Raw genomic sequence first — 22,790 nt, 5'->3', positions numbered from 1 at the left:
AACTGCTTAAGTCCTTTATGTTGCCTATTGTAGAGAGACTGAAGACAATCAATCAGAATCTAGGTATGTTACAAGAAGTAACGTTAGCAAATACCCTTAAACTAGAAAGCCTTACAACCAGTCCCCAAATGGGAGGCACAAAGCCGCACCTTGGCACTCAGTATATAAACCCTATTTTACCAGCCCTTAATGCTCTTGAAGTTGAGCGACAAATTATACCCATTGAGGAGCATGTGGCAACTGAAGGGAGATTTAAATCATCGGGCCACTGATAAACCGGGTGTAACGGGTATGACAGTTGAGCACTCTATGGATAAAATGATCTTTGCCTCTGTGGGAACGGGGAAATCAGAAGTAAGGCCCAGCAACACAGATAAACTTCAGGTTTTCGATCTACCACCAGAATCGACACCGCTAGTACTGGTTCTAGGAAATGTTCCACCCCTCCCAGTAGGAACCAAAGAGGACTTTAACCAACTTAAAAACAAGGTCACCCATTGGTTGCACTGTAACACCAGGGAGGGTCACTTGATAAAACAAAACGCCCTTATGGTTCGACGTGTGTTCTGGATAGGCAGCTCTCAAAAATCTAGGAAAGGCGATTGCATAGTGGTGAATTTTAATAACCCACTCATAGCAGAAAGTATACTACGGGATGCGGAGTCAAGAGGGGGCTTGAGGGAGCAGGGAATAGAGATATTGCCCCTAGGCTTATTCTATAGAGTTAGCACCCAATCCCAAAACAGAATTAGGAAGGAGGGATACCATGACAGGACACCCTACTTTAGACAGCATCAGAGAATGGACCCGCAACAATTAAGACCATTAAGGGTGCCCAAATGGGGTGTATATGGACCTTTGCCTTCATTTGAGAGCTCGAACCACTTCGCAGTTCTCTCTGGTCTAAATGACTGTGACTGACTCCGTGGGGATTGTCAAGCCCAGACACTCTATCCCTCTGATTCCTCACCTTTAAATAGCAGCTTACGGGTTGACCCAGTGCCTGATCCTGTATTTTCTGTGATCATACAGGATAAATGCATACACACTTCTCCGGAGGAGGTAAGGGAGGACAACCTCCCTGAAATACTGCAGCCCGGCCAATCAGGCGGGATTGTGCAGGGAACCACCGAGTACTCCCAACCTCACAATGTTATATCCTGGAATATTGCGGGGTTGGCAGGCAAAGTTACAGACCCCTCATGGATACGGTTTATCAGCAAGTTCACGCTGATCTGTTTTCAGGAAACATGGCTGGTGAACTGTGACATCGCGATGCCAGATTATAGGGCTTTTTTTGTCCCAGCAACCAGAGTAGCCAGTGGTAGAGCCAAGGGAGGGCTCGCAATTTTCGTATCGCTGGCTCTCGGCTGTCAAATCAAGGTTATCTCTACGACCAATAATAACATCCAGGCGATTTCCTTAGGACAAAAGGGCAGTCCCTTACTGGTGATAAACTTTTATAATGCAACCAATAAAGGTAAAGGTTGCGGGATCGCTGAGCTAAATAGATTTGTTAAGCACGAAGGTGGCTCTCATAAAAATAATTTTCTCATATTGTCCACCAATGTGGGGACCCTATATTAAGTCCTCGGGGGACATTGGGGTGTCCACTGATATTGGGCCTTCACTTTGAGCATACTGCGGAGGGTGACGCAATGAATGATGTGCTCAATGAGCAGGACTTATCCTCTGCAATGGGTTTTGCCCCTCCACAAAGTAAACAAACGGATCTCACGTTCAAGGGTAGAGGCTGCAATACCTTTATTGATCATATATTATTATCAACATCTCTTCTATACCTTCTCCAGGGTTTTTCTATTGTCCCTAGCTTATATAGTGACCATAACCCTGTATGTGTTACTATGGGTGGGAGTCTAATGAGAACAAAAGATAAAATACAGGGCAGTAACAATTTGCAACCCATTAACGTAGGGCGGCGGATTAAATGGAGTAAGATAATTCCGACCACCTTCCATGATGCCCTTACAGCAGTCTGTGAGGCCGAGCTCTCATGTTGTCGTAACCACAATTCTTCTTACTCCAGTATCATAAAGTCCTTCGAGGCAATTGCATCCAAAGTAGGTGGTATGTTACTTGCAAATGGAAAAATCAGTATTACAAGTGCACCCAAATGGTTCTGCCGCGAATGTTCTAAAGCGGCGAGAGACCTTAAGGTGGGGCTGAAAACAACACCGAGGGACAAAGTGCTGATTGTAACTCTAAGGAAAAATTATAAAAGGGCCGTGGCCAAGCGCAAGGCAGAAGTAAAAGAAGCACTAGGGAGAGAGCTTTTAGACCCTGTTACCCTGTCAAGTAGCTATAGATTCTGGAGTACCATCAATCGATCACCTTTTTTTGCGGAAGGGGTCAGAGAAGTGGGCTCCAATTTCACGAGGACGAATGGGTGTCCCACTTTGAAGGTATCTTTAAAAACACGTGCCATCAACCAGACTTATCGGTCAGGGTAGAAAATAGAGAAGTAGTGATGTTCACTGAGCACGAAATTAATGAGGGTATTGCCAACTTGACTAACAAAAAAGCACCAGGTCCGGATGGTATCCCCCCGGACCTTTTTAAATCAAACCCGACATTCTGGACTGAAATTATGACCACTGTCGGTAACGCTGCGGCCATGGGTGGATGCCCAGAGTCCTGGGGCATCTCAACGATAGTCCAAGGACATAAAAAGGGGATCGTAATTGCACATTGAATTATAGGCCAATTTCCTTAATTGATTCTTTTGTCAAGGTCATTGGGGGTGTCATTTTAAAAAGACTGTGTCTTTGGGCAGAGGATATTAAAATCTTGGTGGATGCTCAGTATGGGTTCCGTCCAGGTCACTCAACCATGACACAGCGTCTAAACCTCTATGTGATCATAGGGAAGTACACCATGGCTCGACCCGGAACCATCTACATGGCCTTCATGGACCTGTCACCCGCCTTCGATTGTGTTAATCGTGGGGGGTTGTGGGGGTCCATGGAGGCCATGGGAGTGGATCGTAGCCTGGTGGACTTCCTGAGGGATCTACACAGGGACACCAAGGCCAACATCAGATATTCCAGGGACCTGAAGGTGTCGAGGAATTTTCACATCGAAAGGGGTGTAAGGCAGGGGTGCATATTGCCCCCCTTCCTTTTCAACCTATACATCAATGACCTAGAAAGTTACCTGTTAGAAACAAAGGCAGATTATCCGTATGTGGGCAGGAGAGGACTGCCCGTCCTGCTTTATGCGGATGACGCATTCCTCCTGGCACGAACTCCAAAGGGGCTACAAACACTACTTGACTCTTTTCACAGTTTTATGGACAAACGTGACCTGTCTATAAATAACACAAAATCATATGTGATGCAGGTGGGGCTGCGCCCCAGAGTTCCATACACTGTTACGGTCAACGGTGTGGGGGTCCCAAAATGCTCAACGTTCTCTTATATAGGTGTCCTGATAGACCATCAGCTTAACTGGGCTGCACTCTTACATAAAAAAAGGGGTGAGGTCAAGAGGGCAATTGCGGCCCTATTTGGCTTTGCATCTAAAATGGGCAACCGCCCAGTGGCAGCAATGCTAAAAATCTACCAGGCCAAGTGTATTGTCATAGCTAGCTATGGAAGTGACTTATGGGGATACTGTGACCTAGAGGGCCTTCAGGTGACAGAGAACAACTTTTTAAAGCGGCTATTGAGCGTACCAAAGGGGACTGCAAATCTGTCTGTCCATGAAGAAACCGGTATGCCATTCATAAGTGATATTTTAGCCCTACATCCCCTCATTTTTTGGCTGCACTGTTGGCTTAATAAGCATGTTGGTCTCACCCATAGCATTTTAAGAGAAGCCTTAAGCTTAGATCACATGACGAACATACCTTGGTTTAAGTATTTAAAAACTTGTTTTACGATGTTGGGGCGACCTGATTTGTTTTCAAAACCCGAATTACAAGAATGGACAATAGGCTCATAAAGCACTCCTTCACACAAAGAAAACAAATGGGGCGAGAGGAGAGAGAATTGTTGAAACCCAGTGTGAGGACACATTTATTGTTTAAAACTTCCCTGGGCATGGAGCCGAACTTGTTTTGGCCGCTCCCAGCCTATGAGCGATTTCTTTTAACCAGGTTTAGATTTAACCTTTTCCATCTTTTATTAGCAGTTCCTAGGGGCAGTCATAAGGGAACGGTGTTAGCATCCTGTGGCAGCGACAATAAGTCTCCACAGGACTTGCTTCACTTTGTTTTCTTTTGTAAATATTATGAATTTCCCAAATACCTTTTATCTTAAATCGCTCCTAAGACAGCTAAAGTTTGCGCAAGTACGTCCAGCACTATTTTATCTGCAATTACTTAAACCAGATTGTATCCCTTTTGTGGCCGGCTTCTTGAAATGTGCAATGAACCTCAGGAAAAGTTGGGATTTTTAATATGTTGCTGTGTTTTACTACTTTTACTTGTGGTTCTTATTAATTGCCTCTCATATGTGCTAATATTGTCAGTATAAATTGATCATTGTTTTTATATTTGGAAATTTTACATACAGTGTTTTTAGGTTTTGCCTGCAAGTGCGCACGTAGTGCGCATGCGCTAAAAAACCTTTTGAGTTCTACGTCGGATCGATGACCCGCCTCTGTCTCTCATTGGCTAGCTCCATAAATGGAGGCTAGCCATTGGGAGACAGAGGCTGTCAATCACGCTTTCTCGGGGAAAACGCGATTCGGGGGCGTTTCTCTGGCTTTTTTTAAGCTCCGCCCCTTTGTTCCGGGCTGCGCTGTGATTGGCTGCCGGCCCGGGACCTGACTTGTAGGCAAAGCTGTCCCGGCAAATTTCAATAAATGAAGCTCATGTCCCAGTTTTTAGAGGGTCAGCTGGAAACGGTGGGAAGTATTTGTTAGCTGCTGTTATAAGTCAATTTAATTAACAGGCATGCTACTGGCTTTAAAAAAAAAAGCATTTTATGTACGTTTTTACTTCTGTATTTCTCTGCTAAGGAGCAATTCTGTGCGCAAGTAAAATTGTAGTCCTTGTATTTTTGGGAAATGTCCCGGATTTTCGCTTTAACATGCTGGTCACCCTACCCGGTGCCCTCTCCCTTCAGGTGCACCACTGATCCCCGCCGGGCCCCCGCCCCGGGCAGCCGCGGCCGGGAGCTCCATCCACTCCCTGCCATTTTCGGCAAAAAAGAAAAGCTTTCCCGAGGAGCCGGTCCGGACCCTCCTCCCGCCTCAGACAGCAGCAGCAGGCCGGGCGGGTGGGGGAGGGGAGGAGAGCGGGCGGCGCTTGACTGCACCGCGGCGTCGGCTGCAGGAGGAGGAGGCGGGTGGCCCCGGGACTCTGACTGGCCGCCCAGGGAGTGTGGGGCCCGCTGGACAGAACCGAGCTCCGTCTGCTGGACCGGAGAGCGCCGATCCGGGGCTGCGAGGAGCTAGGGACGAGGGATCCGAGCGGCGGCCGGAGGACGGGACTTTTGTGCGCCTTCCGCCTGGGGTTCCCGGCCCTGCCTGGCCGTTGTTCACCCTCAGCGCTGCCCCCGGGAGACGGGACTGTCCCGCGGTGTGAGGTGAGTGATCGAGGCCCAGCCCCCCCTCCAGGGGTCCGGCGGTAGAGATCCGAGGGTTCACGCCTTTGGCTGGTGAAGCTCCCCTGACTCCTCTCCCCTTGTCCTGTGCACACCACGGCCCCTTGGACACCCCCACCCACTGTTGTTAGGTCTCCCCGGGCAGAGCAGGGCTGCTTCTGCCTGGCACCGCCGCGGGCAGGAACCGCAGAAATGGCTGCAGGCTTGGAGCTGGTGACCGAGACACGACCACATTTCAGTGCACAGAAAATTGTACGAAAACTGAGGAAACGAAGTGCTGAAACCGGGTTTTGATGACTATATTTGTTCAAAGGTGTAAACTATGCCGGACACTAAAGTGTTCCGTAAACTTGGTCGGCAGGCAGGACGTTGTTTGTGCGTTCTTTGAAGTGGAGACCTGACAGCACGTTTCGTCCCCCTGCGTTATGTCCTGTCTGGATACACTTCCATCTCACTGTGCATTCTCCTTTTAGTATAATGCGTGCCTTCTCCATGTTTCCTTTCACTTTTATATCTTAATTATCTTCCGTCGTTATCAATTCCTATTCTGCTGACCTTACCCTTTCAGCATTCGCCTGTCCTCTTCTGGCTCCAAAGCTGCCCTTGCCTCCTGGGCTTTCAGGTGCCCTTACTTTGTGTCTTCTGCAGCCCTTACCCTTTCTGCCGACGTTAACCTTTGTGTATTCTACTGCATTTACCCTGTGTCTTCTGCTGCCTTCGCCCTTTGTGCCTTCTGCTGCCCATACCCTTTTTGTCTTTGATGCCCTTAACCTGTTTGTCTTTGCTGTCCTTACCGTGTGTGTCTTTGCTGTCCTTACCGTGTGTGTCTTTGCTGTCCTTACCGTGTGTGTTTTTGCTGTCCTTACCGTGTGTGTCTTCTGCTGCCCTTACCGTGTGTGTCTTCTGCTGCCCTTACCGTGTGTGTCTTCTGCTGCCCTTACCATGTGTGTCTTCTGCTGCCCTTACCGTGTGTGTCTTCTGCTGCCCTTACCGTGTGTGTCTTCTGCTGCCCTTACCGTGTGTGCCTTCTGTTGCCCTTGGTGTCTTCTAGTGCAATTAACCTATGTGTCTTCTGCTTCCCTTGCCCTATGTGTCTTCTGCCTCCCTTGCCCTATGTGTCTTCTGCTGTCCTTGCCCTATGTGCCTTCTGCTGCTCTCACCCCGTGTCTTCTGCTGCTCTCACCCTCTGTGTGTGTCTTCTGCTGCTCTCACCCCGTGTCTTCTGCTGCTCTCACCCAGTGTCTTCTGCTGCTCTCACCCCGTGTCTTCTGCTGCTCTCACCCCGTGTCTTCTGCTGCTCTCACCCCGTGTCTTCTGTTGCTCTCACCCTCTGTGTGTGTCTTCTGCTGCTCTCACCCCGTGTCTTCTGCTGCTCTCACCCCGTGTCTTCTGCTGCTCTCACCCTCTGTGTGTGTCTTCTGCTGCTCTCACCCCGTGTCTTCTGCTGCTCTCACCCCGTGTCTTCTGCTGCTCTCACCCCGTGTCTTCTGCTGCTCTCACCCTCTGTGTGTGTCTTCTGCTGCTCTCACCCCGTGTCTTCTGCTGCTCTCACCCTCTGTCTGTGTCTTCTGCTGCTCTCACCCCGTGTCTTCTGCTGCTCTCACCCCGTGTCTTCTGCTGCTCTCACCCCGTGTCTTCTGCTGCTCTCACCCTCTGTGTGTGTCTTCTGCTGCTCTCACCCCGTGTCTTCTGCTGCTCTCACCCCGTGTCTTCTGCTGCTCTCACCCTGTGTGTGTGTGTGTGTCTTCTGCTGCTCTCACCCTGTATGTGTGTGTCTTCTGTTGCTCTCACCCTGCGTGTGTGCCTTCTGTTGTTCTCACCCTGCGTGTGTGCGCCTTCTGTTGCTCTCACCCTGAGTGTGTGCCTTCTGTTGCTCTCACCCTGTGTTATTTAATTGTACCTATTGTAGGTATTTGTCATTTAATTGTACCTATTGTAGGTATTTGCTATCCTTGAATGTTTTAGGTCTTATAAATTAGATAGGAGTAATTTATTACTGTGCTGATTTTTGGAAAATGGCTGATTTTGGAAAACATGACGATTCGTGTTACACTTTGGATTTCCTCATTTGACTTGCTTTCATTTGTTTAACATTCTGAAAGAAGTCTTTCACCCACTCAAATACAAAATCCTGCTGTGTTCATTCAAACCCTGCCAAAATAGTCTAATAAAAAAAGTAGAATTGGATAAATACAGTAGCATACGATTAAAAATATGCACTTGTTTTGATCTGCATATATATACGAATTTAGAGTAGATAAAACGGTGCGGTAGATCAACCATTTGGCCTCCTGAGATGGATATGTAGACAAAATATTTATCTGATGGGAATATATATAACACCCACCTGTTCATCATAGTAACTTGTGCCAGGAATGAAAAAGCCAGAGTATGGAACATCTCTTCGTGTTCGGCTTGGGTGCAGTTATCTCATAAATGAGATGCATGAAGAAGGGTATTTTTCATCTGGAAACATATTTTTGAAATAGTGATGTACCGTTTGTCTACTAAACTTACTGAGTGTACCTGGGGTGTAAAGTAAACCCTCACGTCAAGAGTATTGCCCTCTCCAGTCCACGTGTTTTTTCCCTTGAATTCTGGGACGTGTACTCCTGGTTTTGTAATGGTATGAACAAGACAAGAAGTCCCAGATTCAAAGAAAAAACTGGAATGCGCATTGTCCTGGGGAAACTTGGCTGGGCTGTAAAACGTGCCAGGCAAAAAAGTATGAATGCATATTTATTAGTAAACTAAATGTAAAAATATACAATTTTATGGCTCAATTTATTCTCAAAATACAAAATAAATATGGGTAAATACCAAAAAGGTGTTTAAAAAATAAATACACCAGTTTTGTGTGTGCCTCTGTTGCCTGCTTGCGACCCGTTTTTGTGTGTGTCTCTGTTGCCTGCTAGTGACCTGGTTTTGTGTGTGTGTGTGTGGGTGCAAATGCAATAGGTGTCGCATTTGCGAGAGATTAGGCTATTGGCTTTGTAAATGACTGCCATTTATTTATGTTTTCAAAGCCAACACATAAATAAAAATGTTGTCATTTACAATGCCAATAGCTCTAACTTTTCCAAAGGCGAAACCGTTGCATTGTAAATGCTTGTTTTAAATATGTAACTAGTTGTATTGTAACTTTTATGGTTTCTATCAACGAATACCGAATAAGGTATTTTGAAATTGAAATTGATTAAATTCAACAAAGTGGACCAAAGTACACCATGCAAGATGGGCTTATTCTTCCATGGGCCCATTATAATCTCACATATTATCGAAGGAACTGAATTTGCAAGGCAGATACCTTTTCCTGTACAAATGAGGAATTCATACCATCTCCAAGCTTCTCTCTAATACAATCTCAGCAATGTCCAGAGTACAATTCCAGCATTTCTGGGCCACATTTTACTGGCATGATAGGAAATCAATAGACCTTGAATCCCTTAGGTAAAACGTTGGTGACATTAATTTCCATGTAAGTTACTCATACATTTACCTTTACGAAGTCTTGTAAATGTAGCATTACTAAGCAACACATCTATTTTAGATGCTGTAAATTGTCTCTCCCATTTATAATCTGAAAAAGTAGATTAATGTAGGCATGGTGCAAAGAGTGTGGTAAGAACATCAAGTTTAGCAAAACATTGTTTGATTTATCATGCCATTCAGAAACACATGTTTTGAGTAAAACATGTAGGAAAAAGAGAACCGGAAACTTGAATGTACCATGTCCCTGTTTTCCACACCTACTGTAAAGAATCTATAGGATTTAATATTCCAAAAGCACTTTCCATAAGGGCATTAAGAAATGAAGCTGTGTATATCATTTCAAACCTAACGAGAAGCACAGGAGGCAGATTTTCATATTTTTGCTTATAAAAATATGAGTCTAGACCACAGTTCCCTGTAAGACGGCCGCGCGTTCAGTCATTAATATCCAGAAGTGCACATAACAAAGGCCCATTTTGCTGAGGAAGAACAGCAGCCTTTAAATGGCAAATGCATACATGAAAAGAAAACAAAAGGTAAGGCTATTAATGTGAAAGCCCTATCTTAGGTGAGAGTTGAGCTGTGTTCCATGTGGCAGGTCTGGACTTTCTGTTTGTAATTGAAGTTAATGTGAGGAATTTCTGCGTATTTGCAGCCGTATATCTGGCTTCAGGATTGCTACTGCAAGTAAATGAAGTTTGCTGATGTCTTTCGACTTTTTACTGTAGTATCGGAAACTTCTGTTTTCAAATACAATCTCTAACACTAATGTGTGCATCAAAACGACACACAATGTTTTGAAAATATGTTCTTTTTCTACATTACAATGAAAGTTACTATTCTGCCTGATCACATTGTGAATAGTGTATCTATGTTTCCTCTCTTCTGACAGTTGACTTTAATGCGCGGTTTGTTATGTCATTTTTATCTGTATTATATAATATACTCACATTTTTCCGATGCTCAGATTTCTTGTCTCTCTCTGTAAAGTACTCTGATGCCCTCTAGGCATTGTTCACATATAAAACAACAAAAATAAATTAATTGAAACCATTCACTTTTTTGACCAAATGTTCTTCCAAACATTGATTAGCCTATTCATTTCTTCATCTGAAAGTTATAATTAGATCGATTAGAGGATAGGTTTAAAAGCTACAGTACAGTTTTCAGGGTTGTCACAGCACATGTATACGTTTTAAATCATTGGCTAATTCCAAATATGTGTGGGGGGGGCTCGCAGGGAAGGAAGGGGCCAGGCAGCCCCTGTTCATGGAAAAAAAAGGCAGCTACTCGCCGGAGGCCCTGCTCCCTTTCTCCACTACTCTGCAAATGCTCCTCGTCACGCTCCTGGTTGGGGAATGAAGTCCCCTTGGCTGCTGAGAGTCCTTAGGGGCCAACAAGACCTCCTGTTACCTCCAGTAAGTCCCACACAGTGGGATTGCTGAGAGGTGGTCAGAGGCCATGGCCTCTTTTTCCACCACGCTGCAAACATGCCTCTCAGCGTAGTGCTGGTGGGGGATGAGGGTCCCTTGCCTCCTGAGAGCCTCAGGACTAAAGTGAACTTCTTCCCCAATGAGTAGTGCACCAGGAGGCGCATTTGCAGAGTGCTGGTGAAAGGGTGTTTGGCATCGGACGACCTCTCAGCAATCTATCCGTATATGTCTTACTGGAGTTCACAGGTGGGCCAGTTGGCCCCCAATTACCCTCAAGAGCCAAGGAGGCTTCATCAACCAACTAGTAGTGCACTGGGAGGCGAGTTTGCAGAGTGGTGGAGAATGGGGGCATGGCCACCAAACACCTAATAGGAAACCCACTGTGTGGGACTTTCTGGAGGTAACGACAGGCGTAGTTGGTCCCCAAGGACCCTCAGCAGCCAAGGGGACTTCACCTCCCAACTAGTAGTGCGCCAGGAGGTGCGTTTGTAGAGTGGTGGAGAAAGGGGGCATGGCCTGCTCAGACGTCTCAGCAATCTTGTTGTGTGGGACTTACTGGAGGTAATAGGAGGGGTAGTTGTCCCCCAAGTATGTCCTTGGGGGCCAACTACCCCATCTGTTATCTCCAATAAATCCCACACAGCTGGATTGCTAAGAGGACTTCGCCCCACGCCCCCTTTCCCCACCACTCTGCAAACGCAGATCGAGGTGCCCTACTGGTTGGGGAATTAAGTCCACTTTACACCTGAGAGCCCTTAGGGCCAAGAAGCCCTCCTGGAAGTCTTACACAGTGGGATTCCTAAAAGCTGGTCGGAGGCCCAGTCCCCTTTCTCCACCACTCCTCAAACGCAACTACTAGTTAAAAAAATAGAAATTCGCTGAAAAATTGAAGGTTACAGGGACGTTATAGTTAGGAATTAGCATTTAAAAACCCTTAGAAATTCACTGAAAAAAATCAAAGGTTACAGGGATGTTATAGTTAGGAAATGGAATTTTAAAAAACATAGAAATTCACTGAAAAAAAAAAGGTTACAGAGATGTTATAGTTAGCTGAGCTAACTATAACTCATGCCCATGAAATGTACTGCTTATGACCTCACATATTACATCACTCATGACATGGTCAGTGACATCACTCATGACATCATTGATGACATCTCAAATTACAACACTTATGGCATCATCCACAGAATCTCTGACACAATCACTCACACCCCAATATAACCTTTCATACACCCACTCCAACTTCCACACTACCATTCTCAAAACCATTGACACACCCATATCAGTACTTACACACCCACTCACTGATTCATAGGTCTACACACACATACACACACACACTCAGTCACCCATACAGCCACTCACTCATACACCAACCCACTCACTAATAAGCATGGGCGGATTTTGCGAATTGGCAATCCGCGAACTTGCCTATTTACGGATTCGCAATCCGCAAAATCCGCGAACTCTCGCGAATTTGCGGATTTTTTTTTGTGTTCGCAAGGGTTTCTGCCAGTTCGCGAGGGTTGTGTATCAGTTCGCAATTGCGAACTTACTTGTCGGCTCGCAACAGCCGCGACTATGTTGTTTCTACGTCTGGTTCATCATCACAGGCTCACAGCACCCTCTGTTTCACCACTGCCACCCTCTGGTACACCCATGCCACCCTCTGGTACATCACTGCCACCCTCTGGTTGGTTTATCACTGTAGATTATGGGGGTGAAAAAAAGCAAGCACACCTGCCCTGCTTCAACTGATATGAATTAATTTGGGGTTGATTAATGTGTCACTGAATTTAAACTTCCAGTCTGGCTGGCACCTGCTTCCTTATCTGTAATTTGCTTTCTGTTGCAGTGCAATTTTTTTTCGCAGGACCTTTCAGGAAGCACTACAGGGAATGGTGACTAATGATAAGATTGAACTTTTGCACCTGCTGAGTGCTTTCAGTTTTGTCTGTAATTGCTTTCTGTTGCAGTGTAATTTTTTTAACAGGACCTTTGTTGTATACTTGTAGCTATTCTCTGAGCCTGCTGTGAGTGTCAGAGCAGGGTCATAGAATAGTTGCAAGTAGGCAAATGAACTCTGAAGGGGCCCCTCAGGAAGCACTACAGGGAATGGTTACTAATGATAAGATTGAACTTTTGCACCTGCTGAGTGCTTTCAGTTTTGCAAAAATCCAAATATCCAGCAGCATCCACAAAAAGTAATCCATCCAGGTCAAGATCCAAATCAAAGTGACCAGCACATGAAGAAAGCACTGGGAGGAGCCTGCTGGACAGGAACAGGAAGTTGGAGACTGTGGGGCACTTCCTTCCTCCCACCCCCCCCAAAATGGACTCCTTGCAAAGAAAAAGTGCAGGCAAATGTCAACCTGAGGAGTTATTCTGATAAAAATCATAATTTTCAAGGTTTATGCTGCCTGCTGGTGGATTTCTTGTGCGAAATTGCAAATTTTGCAATCTCGCAATTGCGAGATTGCCTCTGCACGCCGCATCTACATGTTCGCAAGTGTTTACTCCCGCAAAATTGTATAGTATTCTAGTTGGCAAGTGCGACCAAGCAAAAAATCCGCTTCGCACGGATTTTACGAATTTTCGGCAAGTTCGCGAGAGTTCCCGGATTGCGAATTTGCCGAAAATCCACAAAATCCGCGAGCGGAACGGATTTTACGCCCATGCTTACTCACTAATACAGCCACTGATATATCCACTCATATACCAATACAGCCACTCACACTGTCATTCACCCATGAAGCTACTCACACACCTACTCACTCACCCATAGAGTCAATCACATAGCCACTTACTGACCTATACAGTCATACACGCACCCACTCACTTATTCATACAGATACAAACACATACTCACTAACCTATACAGTCAGTGACTGAAGCACACACTCACCCATACAGCCACTCTCACAATCTCTTACTCACACATACAGTCACTCATATATTCCAACACTCACCTCTACTGCCTTTCACATATACAGTTACTCACCCATATACCATTGACACATCCATTCACTCACCGGCACAGCCATACACATACTCAGTAACCGATACAACCCCTCACAGATGCACTCACAACCCATAAAATCACTGACTCACCCACTCACTCATCCATGCAAGCAGTCACACAGACACTCATACACCCATACAGGTTCTCAGGCAACCAGTCAATCACCCATAAAGTCACTGACATACCCACTCACCAACCCATACAGCCACTTAGCCACCAACTGACAGACTGATACAGACATACACACAACCTATTCAGTCATGTATACAGTCAGTCACGCACCCACTGAATCATCCATACAGGCACTCATACACACACTGATTCATCAATATATACATTTAACACTCAAACTTTTTTAAAACACTCACATTTACTGGATGATGTCATCAGTGATGTCACTTGAGATGTCATGAGTGATGTCACTGACCATGTTATGAGTGATGTATTAGTGAGTTCATAAGCAGTGCATTACGGGGGCGTGAGTTATAGTTAGCTCAGCTCAGCTAACTATAACTGCTGAATTTGTCTTGTTTTAGAAGAGTGAAATCTGAGCCTAACTATAACATCTCTGTAACATTTGTTTTTTTCAGTGAATATATATATGTGTGTGGCTGATAGCTGACAACAGCAAGTGCTTGTGATTGAGTGTATACCACCTTATCTAAACTAAACATGGAGATAAGACAGGAAGTGAAAGACTGAGTTTTTTTTTTACAACTTAGTGTGAATTGCACACCCACTAATTACAGTTTGCACGGGGGATATTTAGTGGAGCACAATTGCATCCATCTTAAGTTGCTGCCCTTGGAATGAAGAATACATACAAATATCACAGTCTTTCACACAGTCCAAGATGGACAAAGGGGCATTTGCACTATTTGTCTCCTTGATTTGTGTTAGGTTTTACCTGGTGTAAATCCAGAAAGCGAAACAGCATGAATAATAATCCAAATTCAGGCACAAATGGAAGTCAATGGTTTTCAGGAGTAGCATCAATATTTTTGAACAGGTGGAGTAACAAGGCCACACATTCATCTAGGTGGCACACTGGAGATAACTGCACTTGACACTATACAAATAAATAACAATGAGGTACATCAAGGATTTTTGTTTTTATCTCAGAGCAATAATACTTCTAGGTGTAGTGACGTATCATGAAATATTGATTTTATATCAGAAACTCCACCTGCCCATCAAGATCTTTTTCTAAAACCTAAAGCTTTTAGGCAAAGTAACTGGACTACTTATTTTAAAATATTTACCTTTTAGCCCATGTTTTTCTAAAGTGAAATGGAGATGTTGCACCTCCATGACCCCAGAAAAAGTAGCACACACAGTCACATTGTGACTCCTGGTGAGTTCCATTCGCGCACACAGCTCAGAAAAATTTGCACATATATGTTGTGCTGCCACACACAACGAAGAATAATTAGAGGGAATATTGGTATAGACTGAATTTAAACTATGTACTGTTTTAAAATATGGGAACATTATGAGGCATTTGCTTAGACTCTGTTGGTTCCAGGATCTGGTATAACTTTTTAAGCAGAAGACACCGTCCCACCGTGGTATAGCGGTCAGGTTGACTCACTCCATGCAGTATGAGGAGTGGGATGAGAGGAAGCTCTCTAGTCCAGTTGTACATCAATGGTCCCAGGTTCCATAAAGTCAGATACATATTGTGATTGCACCAATGAAATAAGACTATTGACATCCATCCAGCAAATGTTATGATAGACAGAATTATACACAGACATGCCTGAACGGGCCGTGTATACCTTTAAAGCGTGCCTAGGCACAGACCACTTGCCTTGCCATTATCAGATTTTTATTTTGTCTCCTGCTCGTCAAGCTGTACTGCAAAGGATGTTTCACAGTGTAGTGGTTCAGAGTTTGAATCTGGTGTGTTTCTGGAATTATGGAGGTTCATCTCAAATTCATTGCCAGTAATGGCACAACAAATGTAGGTGAAGCAAGTGTTGTAGGTGGAACAACACTTAAAGGATCCACATTATGCTGCCTCTTTTTCTTGGGACAGCTGTAAGGAGGGCTGTTTTAAGTCATGGGCAAAGTGGGCAATTGCCTAGGGCCACCACCATCAAAGAGTCCCCTGTTGAAGTGATCAGGAGAGCCAAAAGACAATCCCTACCTTTCTCTATCTCAACCTCCCTCTGCCTCCAACTGCCTCCAACACTGTCTTTCTCTGCCTGACCCTCCCTCATCAAGCTCCACCTTTTCATCTACCTCTCTCTACCTCACCTACAGGGGCGACTCCTCCATGTGGGCGGAGGAGAGTCGCCCCACTGCTTTCTCGCAGTGCAAGAAGCAGAAACATAAAATGGAATAATACCATAAAATGGTATTATAAGTATCATTTTATGTTTCTGCTTCTCGCACTGCGAGAAAGCAGAAGGTTTTGGTTGGGGGCGGGCAGCCTTGCTCTAGGGCAGGGGAGGAGTGGCTTGCCCACTCTGAGGGAGCTGACTGTTTTGTTGGCCCCAGGGCGACCATACCAGTCATACGCACTCTGCCTTTTCTCCTTTTAGGCTGATTGCAGCCTACATGGAGAAAATGGCCTCCTCATAGATGCCTGTGTGGTTGGCATCCCAACCAGTCACAACGCTGCCATTGCAGCATTGTGATTGGCTTAGGGGACGGGAGGGAGGCTGCCTGCTTCCTGTGAGGAGCAGAGAAGCAGAGTCGATGCCAGACCGGCGAAGGTAAGTTAACTTTTTTTTATTAAACCCCCGCGTGACCCCACCGGCGAGTCATGCCAGCCGTGACTGCTCACCTATCTCTCGTTCTGTTATCTTTTCTTCTGCTCCTGTCCTGTTCACTCTTCTTACCCCTCTCTTTCTCTAACTCCCCCTAACTTACTCTTGGGTACCTTAGTTTAGCCTGTCTCTCTCTCTCTCTCTCTCTCTCTCTCTCTCTACCTCTCCTCTCTCCCTTGTGTCTCATCTCTCCCTACCTCACCAAATACTAAATCCCTGGCCTTTGCTCTAATTTACTTCCCTACCTACCTCTCTTTCTGACTACATCAATATCACTTCTCTCTACCGCCCTCGAACCCTCTTTCTCAGCCATATCTTTCTTTCTGCCTGTCTCTCTCCTTGCCTCACATTTCTCTATTGACCTATCTCTTCGTCTTAATGTACTTACCCATACCTCTCTAACTCTACTTCTTTCTATATCCAACCCCTGATTTACCCTACCTCACCTATTTGTCTCTAAGTACCTCACTCCTATCTCGCCTCATCTCCATTCGATGTGCCTACCTCTACATGTTTATGGATTTATAAAGCACATGGCTGCCCAAAGGCTTCCCAGCACCGAAGAAAAGGTGTAGTCAGGGCGAAGAAGTTTCATGTAAAGAGCCATGTTTTTAGTTTTTTCCTAAATACCACTTCATCTGTTAGCAATCGCATTTCTTTTGGTACAGAGTTCCAAAGACTAGGAGCCAGATGTGAAAAAGATCTTCCTCACCATCTTGATCACTTTATTCTTGTCCTTTTCATGAACAAATCTGATGAGGATCTTAGAGATCTACCCGGAACATAAGGAGCTACAAGCTTTCTTATTAAGGTCGGGCCTTTATCGTTCATGGCTCTGTGGGCAATACAGGGTGATTTCAATTTGATCCTGGCTTAGATCAGTAGCCCGTGCAGTATTTTCAGCACATCTTTCGCTGAGTTTTGTCTGGGGATGCTTAGTAGTATCCCGATTGTGGCATTCTGGGCCAGCTGTAATCTGTTCACTACATATTTGGGGGAGGCAAGATAGAGGAAGATACCCTAGTCTAGCCGTGATATCACCATGGCCTGACCCACAGTTCCCCGGGTTTGTTCAGGGATGAGAGGCAGGATCTTCCGGATCATGCGAAGTATTCCAAAACATGTGGCTGACAATTTCTCGGCTTGTCTCTCCATGGGAAGACTGTGGTCTAACCATATTCCCAGATATTTTACCACATTTTTTGGGACAGGGGGGTCTCCAAGTTCTGGAGGCCAGCAGATCATGTTTTGAGGAACATCATTATTTCCCAGGGACATAAGTTCAGTTTTTTCTCCATTTAGCTTTAGGCTACATCTGCTACTTTTACCATGCAGGATGCCAGTTTGGTGTGCTTGGATTGTGGGCCCTCTGTCACTGATAGTATCAACTGGGTATCATCTGCTTATGATATAATAAATAACCCAAATTCTTGCACTATCTTTGCCAAAGGTTGCATGTATAAATTAAATAATGTGTGGCTCAGGGCAGATCCCTGTGGGACTACGCACGATATTTATAAGGTATCTGAGAGGTGCTCGCCTTCCATTATCTGGAAGGATCTATCTTCTAGAAATGAGGACAGACATTTTAACGCAAAGTCTGCAATACCTGCTTCCTTTAGCCTGAGGATGATAGTGTTGTGATCAACCGTGGAAAGGCTGCGCTAAGATCAAGAAGCAGGATTGCAGCCACACAACCCTGATCTAGGATTCCCTTGAGTTCCTCCATGACCACGAACAGGGCTGACTCGAGAAACAAAATTATTTACAACAAGGGGTGGTGATGGACAGAGTCTCTGAATTAAGCAGAGTACTCTCACCCAGTCAAGAGATCAGGGCTAGATCCAACACCGTTTTTTAGCTCATTGCACCATCCCAGTTTCAGAACCTGGCTGTATGCAAATTAGTCTGTCCCTGGCCCAGTGCATCATGGGAACAGGGCAGACCAGACTACAAAAGCCAATTCTTACACTGGGAAGGAAACAAGCTTCCGGGAAAAATACCGGTTTCTGGCATTACAGCCGTCTTCGGCCCGGCTTGCTTGAATCCTGATGGTGCAATGAGCAAGGGACTCACATCTGAGTATACCCTTCCACGCTTAGGGTGGACAAAATTATTTACAACAAGGGGTGGTGATGGACAGAGTCTCTGAATTAAGCAGAGTACTCTCACCCAGTCAAGAGATCAGGGCTAGATCCAACACCGTTTTTTAAGTCATTGCACCATCCCAGTTTCAGAACCTGGCTGTATGCAAATTAGTCTGTCCCTGGCCCAGTGCATCATGGGAACAGGGCAGCCCAGACTACAAAAGCCAATTCTTAAACTGGGAAGGAAACAAGCTTCCGGGAAAAATACCGGTTTCTGGCATTACAGCCGTCTTCGGCCCGGCTTGCTTGAATCCTGATGGTGCAATGAGCAAGGGACTCACATCTGAGTATACCCTTCCACGCTTAGGGTGGACAAAATTATTTACAACAAGGGGTGGTGATGGACAGAGTCTCTGAATTAAGCAGAGTACTCTCACCCAGTCAAGAGATCAGGGCTAGATCCAACACTGTTTTTTAGCTCATTGCACCATCCCAGTTACAGAACCTGGCTGTATGCAAATTAGTCTGTCCCTGGCCCAGTGCATCATGGGAACAGGGCAGACCAGACTACAAAAGCCAATTCTTAGACTGGGAAGGAAACAAGCTTCCGGGAAAAATACCGGTTTCTGGCATTACAGCCGTCTTCGGCCCGGCTTGCTTGAATCCTGATGGTGCAATGAGCAAGGGACTCACATCTGAGTATACCCTTCCACGCTTAGGGTGGACAAAATTATTTACAACAAGGGGTGGTGATGGACAGAGTCTCTGAATTAAGCAGAGTACTGTCACCCAGTCAAGAGATCAGGGCTAGATCCAACACCGTTTTTTAGCTCATTGCACCATCCCAGTTTCAGAACCTGGCTGTATGCAAATTAGTCTGTCCCTGGCCCAGTGCATCATGGGAACAGGGCAGACCAGACTACAAAAGCCAATTCTTACACTGGGAAGGAAACAAGCTTTCGGGAAAAATACCGGTTTCTGGCATTACAGCCGTCTTCGGCCCGGCTTGCTTGAATCCTGATGGTGCAATGAGCAAGGGACTCGAGAAACAGCTACTACAACGTGGCTTTTTCCATGTGTAGCCTTACCAACGCATGCATTACCACGCATGCGTGGTTACCACGAAAAGCCTTTACCACGCATTCCTTTACTACGAGATGAATAGTAAAGGGATGTGTGTACAATTAAAAAAAGGGGGTTTGGGGGGTCGCCCCCCTAAAAACCAAAAACAAATGTATAAAAAGGGGGCTTGGGGGATACCCCCCCTAAAAAAACCACTCCTGTTTAAGTCAATTTCTGTATAGGAAAATTTCTGTTTATGTTCTTGAAAAATGAGGAGGAAATCAGCATCGTTAGAGGAACTGGAAAGACACTTCCACTTCCTCCTTACTACGTGCAATGAACAAAGGAAGAGCTTGAAGAGGAGAGGTCGAGAAGAGAGAGGTAAGGTGGATTTTAGTAAAAAGAAAAATTAAGGATGAGGGAGTGGTGTCGCACAGGGGTAAAATTAGTGCGTTCAGGGGAGGGGTATTTAACCGCTTCAGCGCGGCGCAGATTCCTGCGCTGTGCTGATCGTTCCATTGGGCTTATGGAACCATGACGGAACGGTTCCGTCATGAGCACAGCTCAACTGACGCTCATGACGGAACCGTTCCGTCATGAGCATGGAAGGGGTTAATAGAAGGGTTTGTGGGGGGAATCGCACAGGACAAGACTTATATTGTTCAGGGCAGGGCGCAGGGGAGCAGTTAAAAAAATTAAGACAGGGATCGGAGATAACCTTTACCATAAATATGCCATTATCATGCATAGTTTTACAACGAAAATTGTTGTAAAGGTAAGCGTGGTAAAGGCATTTTCGTGGTAAAGGTTATGCGTGGAAATGGCATTCGCGATCTAACGCATGCGTGGCAAAGGCATGCGTTGCAACGGAATGCATTGTAACGTCATATAACCGGCTGACTCTGTACTATGTTGAGGTCTGAAACCCATTTGGGTGTGGTCCATTTTATTCCAAAAATTGGGACAAGGTCTGATTGACATGCTTTTCTGCTATTTACCTAAAAGAGGTAGAAGTGAGATAGGTCGATAATTCCCTGGCTCTGAAGAATCTAGATGAGGTTTCTTCAACAGTGGTTGAACTATGGCGTCTTTCCAGGTTTTGGGAATTACCCCTTGTGTGAGAGAGAGCGTGAGGATTGCCGCTGTTGAAGTTACTGTAGCTTTACCTCCCTGCAATTTGGAAATGGGGCAGAACCGGCTTTTGTGGGGAACAGGATTTAATATTCTGCAGGATCGAGGTCATGACTTTCTCACTTAGCCCTGTAAAATGATCTAAACTTAGCCCTGTTTCCATTCACAAGCCAACACTGGTACTTGATTGATAAGCAGTGTTTGAGTCAGTGTTCCCTTGTAGGGAGATATATATCTTTTCTACCTTATTTTTGAAGAAGCTCGCAAGCTCGTTGCATCTCTCTTTGGAAGAAGGTTGATGGTCCGTCTCCTGATCAGTGGAGGTTAGAGAGCGCACAACTTTAAATAGTTCCCTGGAGGAGTTGTGGGCTGAATTGATTTTATCCTCGAAATACTGAGCTTGGGCTTGTATAATCTCATTGTGGTATTGTCTGATGGCCAGTTTAAATTGACACTTGATGGTGGGGTCATAGTTTTTCCTCCATTGTCTTTCGATTTTTTAAAACAATTTTTTCATCAAGATTAGGTTTGGGTTAAACCAAGCTGCCTTTTTCCTGGCTGGGTAAATTCTTGGCCTGACTTTCTGAGTGCACTGTTCTGCTACTCGGTTGACCCAGCCGGCCCATATCTTATCTGCGTCCTCTGGGTTATCTGTCGGGCTCTGGCCTGGGCTTCCATGGCACTGACCATGCCAGCAGGTATAATTATTGGCCATTTACTACCTTGAAGGGTTTAAAGCATGTGGGTGGTGAATGGGGGTTGTCTAAGGTGAATGGTATAAAATAGTGATCTGACCATGGAACTGGCAAGGGAGTCCCTACTTTTTGATCGGGTTCATTGGAGAAGATTGCATCTAGTAAGAGCCTTTTTTCATGTGTGCCAGAACTTACCAGTTGTCTAAGTTGCATGGCTTCCATATCTTGAGTAAATCTATTCGAGGAGGTGTCATCTAAGTATAGATTAAAATCTCCAAGTATGGTTGCAGATGCTTTACTGGCTACAGTTGTTGCTAACATTTCAGGGAAATGTTACAGGAACCAGGGGGTCTATAGAGGAGTGTGCCTGAGAAGGTAAAATTGGAGGATAGTTTAATACTGAATTGTGTTGTATCAAAATTGGTGATGGTCAGGGGTATGGTCATACAGCAGTATTCTTTTTTTATATAACTGCCACCACCCTCCTATCTTTTCCACCCTATCTTGTATTCTGGAGGGACTGCTAGAACTAGATCAGGTGTGGAGCAAGCTTTCAGCCAGGTCTCTGTAACGAATAGTATGTCAAGACCCTCATCCTCAACTAGTAGACTAGTTTCTGTCAAGTGTGTTGGTAGAGATCGGCTATTAGTAAGTCCCATTTTCCACTGAGGCTTCTTTACAGGCCTATCCACTGGTGCATTTTTGTCAGTGTTCCCAGTGCTTACCGTGATCTGGCAGTAAGGACAGACGGTCTCCTTGCCAATTAGGCTAACTGGCGAGAATACATGAACACACTGGGGAGCAACTGTATGCCTCCAAAGGAATAGCTCTTTAGCGTTATATTTAATGTGCCGGGGGCATTCTGGAGACAAATGGACAGGGTTCCTGGCCCTTGCCGTGTCCGAACGGGCTTGCCTTTGGCGCGACTTCGGCATGCCAGCGGCGCACCCCCAGTGTGTCAGCGCTGCGTGCGCCATAAGTAGGCGTTACGGGAAAACAACAAGAGCGCTGACCTGTACCCACTATCTATCTACACAAGGGCAAGTCCTCTCTATGGTATTCCCTCTCCTGCCCCGCACGGCCAGCCATTCAGCTGCTCGGCGTGGGTTCAGGTCGACTACCCCCACGGACGCAGTGAGTATTAAAATGGGGCTTTGGGGGGGGCGGCCGACCAGCGGGAGGCCTGTCACCCCCAGGGAGCTTTGGGGCCGGGGGAGGGGGGAGGGGGTAGAGCCAGCACCGTACGTGGGCTGGTTTTGGGCTCTTTGGTAGCTTTGGGCTGGGTTGGGCTGGTTTTGGGCTGGTCCTAGTTACATACGGACACCTGGAGTCTCGGGCCACCATTTTAGAAAGAAGGTGGCGGGTGACACAGCAGCCGGGCGGGGTGTGGTGAAGGTAATCGAGTTGGTAATCATTTGCGGGCGGACAGATACGGCATGGCGGTTGGGCATCTATGGAGGTTGCGTGCGTTCACGTACAGGTGTCATTCGGCGGTGGTAAGTTTCTTGGCCGTGGGAGGCG

Source organism: Lissotriton helveticus, chromosome 9 (genome assembly GCF_964261635.1).
Source record: "Lissotriton helveticus chromosome 9, aLisHel1.1, whole genome shotgun sequence".
Classification (NCBI taxonomy): domain Eukaryota; kingdom Metazoa; phylum Chordata; class Amphibia; order Caudata; family Salamandridae; genus Lissotriton; species Lissotriton helveticus.
The sequence above is the reverse complement of the archived record's forward strand: the minus strand, read 5'-3'. Positions refer to the sequence as shown.